The sequence below is a fragment of the Sinocyclocheilus anshuiensis genome, unplaced genomic scaffold (assembly GCF_001515605.1).
Source record: "Sinocyclocheilus anshuiensis isolate Anshui unplaced genomic scaffold, SAMN03320099.WGS_v1.1 scaffold579, whole genome shotgun sequence".
In the NCBI taxonomy this organism is placed as follows: Eukaryota; Metazoa; Chordata; class Actinopteri; order Cypriniformes; family Cyprinidae; genus Sinocyclocheilus; species Sinocyclocheilus anshuiensis.
The window spans coordinates 3,386,046-3,394,586 of NW_015551075.1; the positions used below are offsets into that span (position 1 = coordinate 3,386,046).

The 8,541-nt window shown below is 31.7% G+C and overlaps 1 pseudogene; it reads left to right on the top strand.

Moving 5' to 3' along the window:
• Window positions 1-8,541, top strand: part of LOC107662301 (insulin-like growth factor 1 receptor) — a 118,348-nt pseudogene that overhangs the window by 88,612 nt on the left and 21,195 nt on the right.

Here is an 8,541-nt window from a genome sequence, read left to right on the forward strand (position 1 = left end):
TATTTTATGTATTTTAGTTTGTTTAATTATGCAACATCTGTTTGAAGTTGAGTGTTCTATTGGAGTATCCTGGATATCCTGCATTGAGTTTTAAAAATTCTCTTTGTTTCTTAAAACAATTATTTTAGTTAGCAAATAAATCAATAAGTATATTGATTTATATCCATCAAAAATCCCATCACACTGTCCATAAAAAAATATTATACAACTGTTTTCAAGACTAATAATTACAAGAAATATTTCTTGAGTAGCAAATCAGCATATTAGAGTGATTTCTGAAGGAAATCATGTTCATGTGACTGAAGACTGGACTGAAGTAATGATGCTGAAAATTCAGCTTTGCATCACAGGAATAAATTACATTTTAAAATATATTCAAATAGAAAACAGTTATTTTACATTGTAATACTATTTCACAATATTACTGTTTTTTATCAAATAAATGCAGCTTTTGTGAACACAAGTGGCTTCTTCCAAAAAACAAAATCTTAACAATCCTAAACTTAGTGTTTATAAATGTATTTTACATATATATATATATATATATATGTGTGTGTATATATATATATATATATTTCCAATTTATTTTAAATGGAAATTTAATTATTTTCTCTGATACTATTGTCATGTCTGTCAAGTTGTTTTTTATTTTTCAGTAATAGTGCTGCTGTTTTATTTTGCTTTGTTTGAAATTCAGTTATATTTTACAGCATTTCATTATTTATTTTCAATCCCGTATTTTAAAGTTGGGTGTTATCTGACAAATTGACTTTTTGCCATCTACATCCACAGAATTTCTTGTGAAAATACTGCAGATTAAGACCGTCAATTACAAAGTTCTACACATCCTGTAGCCCTTGAGTTCAAATATATTATTAGTCTATTTCACAGCTCTCTGAATACTTCACAAGTAAACCCATGTATTTAATGATAATGGCCTTTACTAATTTAACAATACTTATAAGACTGTAGTACTCTAGTTTTAAGTTCAGCAGTTTTCCCCCACAGTGCAGAGAAATCTGACAAAAGTGTTCAGATCCTATACTGCAAAGCAATCAGACAAGCCCTACGAAAACTGTTACCTAGTTCAACTCAAAAATCACACTTCTGATTAACTCAGAACAAACCAATCATGTTCCTTTGTCGGACTTTGCACTCAGACTCTAGCTTTCACCGAGCTGAAGGTCACATGATAAGGTGAAAGTGAGATAATTGGTTAATCCGTGTTGGTTTTTGTGGTGTCGCATCCTGATCTTCCTTTTATCCCTGTGTGTCTAGCAGCATGTTCTGCACTGCCTGTGACGGCCTGTGTGACAAGATCTGTGATGAAAAGGTCATTGACTCGGTGGATGCGGCTCAGTCCCTCAAGGGCTGCACCGTTATCAAAGGCAACCTGCATATCAACATCCGTCGCGGCAGTGAGTACCTGCGGCACAGCAGCTCCTCAATCAGCACTGGAGCGATTGGTTCACACCTGCTCACTGACATGCTCTCTTTCCCTCCATCTCTCTAGCTAACATAGCCTCAGAGTTGGAGAACTTCCTGGGACTCATCAAGACAGTGACGGGATACATTAAGATACGTTCATCACACGCCCTGAGCTCTCTCTCCTTCCTCAAGAGCCTGAGACACATCCATGGAGAGGAACTATGGGATGAGTAAGATTTGAATTTGACACTTTGCACCATGTCCTAACAGTTTGTCTGTCCACGTTTAACACCAAACTGCTCAAAATCACACCAATCAGATGATATATGATGCTTAATGAATAGTTATGAGGGTAGGATCGTGGACCAATGAGATTTTGCGGTGGGCGGGGCTACCCAGTGCAGCCACACATCATCATTTCAGAACGTTCAGAATTTGAACCATGGAATTGGTATTATGAGTTGATTTTCAGTAATATGTTTAACTGTTTATGTTACTGAATGTTTGACATTTAACAGTGAAAGTAGTAGTTATTCGTTCAAGAATGTGAATTTTCCATGTTAGATTGCCATATTTTCTGACCTGAGAAGTATGACCCATGTAAATTGCGTATATATCTAAAAAAGTATGTTTTATGTATTTCTTTACTAATTTGTAAATAATAATAATAATAATAATTGTTGTAATAACTGTTATAATAATAATAATATATTGTTATATATTTTATATCATATGAATATAACAGCAAATATTAATTTATAATAACAATAATAATTATTATTATCATTCTATTTTTATAATAAAGTTAGTTATATTTTCATGTAAAAATAACAATAATTATTGTTCGATATTATTATTATTTATAATAATGTTGTTATATAATGTTACTATAACAAAAATTGTTTTATATTTTTAAACTTAAATTATTTTATTTAGTTAATCAATGCACTTCAGTTATTATTATTATTATTATTATTATTATGTTGTTATATATTATTACTATATAATAACAAAAACAAAATATTGTTTTTTACTTTGTAAATTAATTCATTTTATTCATCAATACACTTTAGTTATTATTATTATTATTATTATTATTGTATATCAATAATGTTGTTGTATAATTATTTTTAATTTTAAAACATTTTATTTAGAGCCCCTCAATACATTTATTTATTTATTTTTACAAATGTATTATTATTATTATTATTATTATTGTCTTTTTGAATGGGGGAAAAACAGGTTTTTCTTTTTTTTTTCTTAGTTGATCACATGCCTGTTGTTGGTTATAAGGGTGTGTGAATCAGTGAAATTACATACAGAATTAACGTCAAACTTTTCCTTAAACACAATGGGTCCCCTGCGTCATAGAAGAAATGTGTAATTTAATTCAATCCCTGTTTGTTTACTGTTATCCCATATTCAAGACAGATCAAAACAAGCCTCTCTGTGCAATGTTGTTACGAAAGACTAAATTGAGCTCTGGGAATGCTTTCTGAGACAAATATAAACAAACAAGCCCTCCATCCACATATTCCACATTTATAAGTCCGTTCTGTTAATATTGCTTTAAACATGCATCACCAAACAAACTGTAATATACCTGTCTGATAAATACAACAAATATTTTTCAAATTTTTTCTCAAGGATGATCAGAAGAAATGGACAGCACCTGAGTTAAATATATGAGTGTCACAGCAAAGGGTCTGAATACTTAGGACCATGTGATATTTCAGTTTTTCTTTTTTAATAAATCTGCAAAAATGTCAACAATTCTGTGTTTTTCTGTCAATATGGGGTGCTGTGTGTACATTAATGAGGAAAAAAAATTAACTTAAATGATTTTAGCAAATGGCTGCAATATAACAAAGAGTGAAAAATTTAAGGGGGTCTGAATACTTTCCGTACCCCCTGTATATATATATACACACACACACACACACACACACACACACACACACATACATAAATTAATAATTTTTTAATAATACTGAAAAATAGTATTTTTATGCAATATATATATATATATATATGTGTGTGTGTGTGTGTGTACATATATATTAAAAGAGATTAAACTTACACAAAGCATATTAAAATATTTTGAAGCTGGGCAAGAATTAAGAACGTCTGTAAAGGTCATGGAATATAATATGTATTTAATATTTTAAATTAGAATTTATTTTTATATTTTCTTATATTCTTATTTTCTCATATCTTATACTTTATTTATGTTTTTTTTATTCATTTTATTAGAGTAGTTTTTTTTTCTGTGTAGTTTTTGTTAATTTTATTTATTTGTTGTTGTTATTTTAGTACTTCAAGTTAAACAACGAAAATGAGAAATTATTTCAGTTAATGTTTATTTTACACTGAACAAAATTATAAACGCAACACTTTTGTTTTTGCCCCCATTTTTCATGAGCTGAACTCAAAGATCTAAGACTTTTTCTATGTACACAAAAGGCCTATTTCTCTCATAGAGCATTTGTTTTATGCTGACTTGACAGCATCTTTAAACCAGTAAATGTAAGTGTGTGTGTAAAGTGACAAGACATGCGTCAGACTAACGCTTTTAGTGTGCTGTAGGGTTAAGAGAAACACTTGCTCTTAATGCATGTGAAGTGCTTACATTCCAAACGCAGCTTTTACTGAAGCTGTTTATCTTTTATGATAATTTACGTCACTGCTAGTGAATCATCAGCGTATATGTCAAGTAATGGCCACAAACGTACTGCAGCTTCACAACCACAGAGTTCAGGTATTTATGAAAGTGACAGTTGCACTGAACATCTGAATTCACTGCAATTTGTTTTAAAATCTACATTGTATGTACAAAACCATACTAGTTGTTAATGCAGAGATGAAGGTGTGTGTATTGACTATGTATTGACAGTCCAGAGAACGCATACCGATTAAAAGGACAGGGTTCCCATGATGATGGAAAACCTTAAAATATCAGGGAATTTGGAAGTTGTGATTTCTAGGCCCATAAAAGTCATGAAAATTAATGCTTAAAAAAATAAAGGAAGAATTCAATAGTAAAATTGATTTTTTTTTCAGGTTCTATAAATAATAGTATTTTATCATGGTATTCAGATGATAGTATTTTAGAATGTTTTTAATGATCAGCTCTAAAATCTTCTTTGTATATATATATATATATATACACACAATGCCAGTTGCACGCTCCCTCAAAACTTGCGACATCTGTTGCATTGTGCTGTGTGATAAAACTGCACATTTTAGAGTGACCTTTTATTGTGGCCAGCCTAAGGCACACCTGTGCAATAATCATGCTGTCTAATCAGCATCTTGATATGCCACACCTATGAGGTGGATGGATTATCTCGGCAAAGGAGAAGTGCTCACTAACACAGATTTAGACAGATTTGTGAACAATATTTGAGAGAAATAGGCCTTTTGTGTACATAGAACAAGTCTTAGATCTTTGAGTTCAGCTCATGAAAAATGGGGGCAAAAACAAAAGTGTTGCGTTTTTAATTTTTTGTTCAGTATATTTCAAGTAATGATTTTTTGCTTTTAGTTAACTAAAATAGCCCTGCTTGGCATCTCTGTCAGATTCTTATGCGCCTCCAGTCGCCAATATTTTGATGATGAATAAGAAGTGTCGCTGTGATTTTGCTGTATCAATCATTAAGTTTCAGACACACACAACATTAGTTTAGTGGATTCAATCCTGCATTTAAACGCATTTGGCACTCCCCAAACTGTGCAGTGTGTAGGTAGTCTACTGGTGAAGTATATTTTGTTTTATCTGTTGTTGTTTTTTGTCACTTGTTCATTGTTATTGTTATGTTGTCTTCAGCATGTATGCATTTGCTGCCTTGGATAATCAGCATCTCCAACTTTTGTGGGAATGGTCCCAGCACAATCTCACCATAAATGCTGGAAAACTGTATTTCCGCTTGAATCCCAAACTCTGCATGTCCGAGATCCGCAAGATGTGGGAGAAAACAGGAATTAAGGAGAAGTTTTTGGAAGGAGATTTCCGCAACAATGGAGACCGTGCAAGCTGTAAATATTATTTGTTCTCAATTTATACAATTAAAAATGAGTATAGACTGTATGTGTTTCATTTTTATATTTATAAATGTTTTTTTTTTTAGGTGGGAGTAAAATCCTTAATTTCATATCGAATACCACGAGTAGTACTAGAATTAAGTTGACGTGGGAAGGTTTTCGACCCTCCAATTCCAGAGACCTTGTCAGTTTTATTGTATACTACAAAGAAGCGTAAGTGTTGCTTTTCATTCAAGCTTGTTGCTAATTTCTTCAGATTAGCTGTCTTTTGAGCAGCCTTTCTCAGTACCATTAAAATGTTGCTTTTGTAAATATCCTTTATGTTCTCTCATAGGCCTTTCCAGAACCTGACAGAGTTTGATGGTCAGGACGGTTGCGGATCGGACAGCTGGAACATGGTCGACGTGGACTTACAGGAGGACCAAACCCAGAACCCGGGTGTTACACTGTCCATGCTGAAGCCCTGGACTCAGTATGCTATCTTTGTTAAAGCTGTAACATTAGTCGTGGAGGACAGGGACAGGGACAAGGACAGACAGCGTCTTGGGGCGAAAAGTGAAGTGGTGTACATTTGGACTAAACCATCAGGTAAGGAACTAGATTCAGGTCAGTCATGAGTTTAATTGGAGTCATTTATTGCATGTTTCCTAGTCTGTACACTTATTCTGTTGTTCATTAAAATACCAAAACATCCTTAAAAAACAAAACAAAAAAAAGATGAATTACCTGAAAAGCAAAGTTGCGTAAGATATTAAAGAATCCAATCCAAGGCACAAATCTCTTATTTTGATTTCCCTTTTTTTAAAACTGAGGATGGAAATATTTTCTCTGATGTTTTAATTTGATTACAATTATTTTAAATTAAGTTTTTTGACATTTTGTCACGATTTAATTTGACATTTTTGATATGATTTATTAAAATATGTTGAAGATACAAATATAGTCTGGATTTGAATTTAGTGAGATTGAAAAGTAAAAATGGGTCAGTAAATATATTTTGGATATGTTTATTTTGTCTTGTTCTGTTGCCACGTTTTGTTACTTGTTTGCTTTTTTTTTACTTAAAATAAGTGAAAAATATGTGAATGGACTAATACTATAAAATACTTTTACTACATATATCTCATTCTCTTTCTATATGTACACTACTGTTTAAAAGTTTCAGGTCAATAAGATTTTTTTTTTAAAGTATTAATACTTTTAATAAGCATATCAAATGGATCAAAAGTGACAGTAAAGTATTTTATACTGTTACAAAAAAAAAGCTTCTGGTCTTTTCAACTTTCTATTTATAAGAGGATCCTGAAAAAAAAGTATCACAAATTTCCACAAAAATATTACGCAGCACAACTGTTTTTCAGCATTGATAATTATAAAAAATGTTTCTTGAGCAGCAAATCAGCATTTTAGAATGATTTCTGAAAGATCATGTGACACTGAAGACTGGAGTAATGATGCTGAAAATTCTGCTTTGATCACAGGAATAAATTACATTTTAAAATTTAATTTAAAACATCGTTTACTTAAAACGCAAAACTGCATAATATGTGTACACTAGCGTTAAAAAGAATAGGGACGGTTAGATTTTCTTTAATGTTATTTGACCAAAACAGTAATATTGTGAAATATTTAAATACATTTAAATAACAGTTTTTAATTGTAAAGGATTTTTAGCAGTGTCAATTTATTCCATGTAGGGTGGATTAAAATTTAGACAAGTAACCCCAGAAGGGATGATTTGATGATTTTCCATAGGTTTCTCCAAGGGGATTTACTCTGAAGTCAACATTTGTTTTTTGCTAAAAGAAGAACTTTTTTTCTTCTTCTTCTCCAGCACCCTCAATGCCTGTAGACATTCGTGCGTACTCTAATGCTTCATCAAAGCTGGTGGTGAGGTGGTCTCCACCTGTGTCCCACAATGGAAACAACACCTACTACCTGCTCCGCTGGAAGCAGCAGGGTGAGGACCGTGAGCTCTACCAGCACAACTACTGCTCCAAAGGTCTGGTCTAAATTACACCCTTAAACTGAGCACCATTTGCCCAACAGCAGTTCAGACTTTTATCCATGAAACGGTTAAACATATTATTGCAAACATCTGAAGCATCCAGTTTCTAGTGGAATTTGAATACTCTTAGTATTCAATGTCAGAATGCATAAAGCTTTGCCATAATAAAATAATGTGCAGCATTTTCAAGCCATTCAACTCTGTCTGAATATTATTAGCGCCGCTCTCAAAGCCTCCTATTACTCATACTTGTATATCATTTGCTTGCACTTTCCGAATTTACATTTTGAGCATATTGAAATAATACCAGATTTGGTTATTACAGGAAAAATGTAACCATGTTTATGTTGTTTCTTGACAGAACTGAAGATCCCAGTCAGGATTTCAGCCACGGGTTTGACAGAAATCGAGGACACCAATCCCACCAATCCTGAAACAGGGGGGCGGGACAAAATCCCCTGTTGTCCATGCCCTAAAACAGAGGAGGATCTGAAGCGAATCGAGGAGGACATCTACTACCGCAAAGCCTTTGAGAATTTCCTCCACAATGCCATATTCACCCCCAGGTAAACTTAAGAGTTTTATTAGGAATATGATTATTACTCTCTCCAAAAATAACATAACAAATTGTCTTTTTTTTTATTTTTTTACATTACCGTTTAAAAGTTTGGGGTCGTACGAATTTTTTTTATTTATTTATTTTTTTGATGTTTTTGAAAAATCTGCATTTATTCTATCAAAATACAGTAAAAACAGTAATGTTGTGAAATATTATTACAATAAAATAACTGTTATATTACTATATATAACACACTATATTGTTTTTTTTTATTTTATTGTTATGAAAAATATTAATGATATTCAAAAAAGGAGAGAGAAAAATCGATAGAAATAAAATAATTTATCATAATCAAATACATATTTTTTTTTTATTTAATAATACTTAAATTATTTTATTTTTTGTTTTTATTAAATTATTTCATATATTTTATTTTGATTTATTTATAAAAAATTAGTCATTATTTCTATTTTTCTATTTTTATTATTATTTATGATTATATATA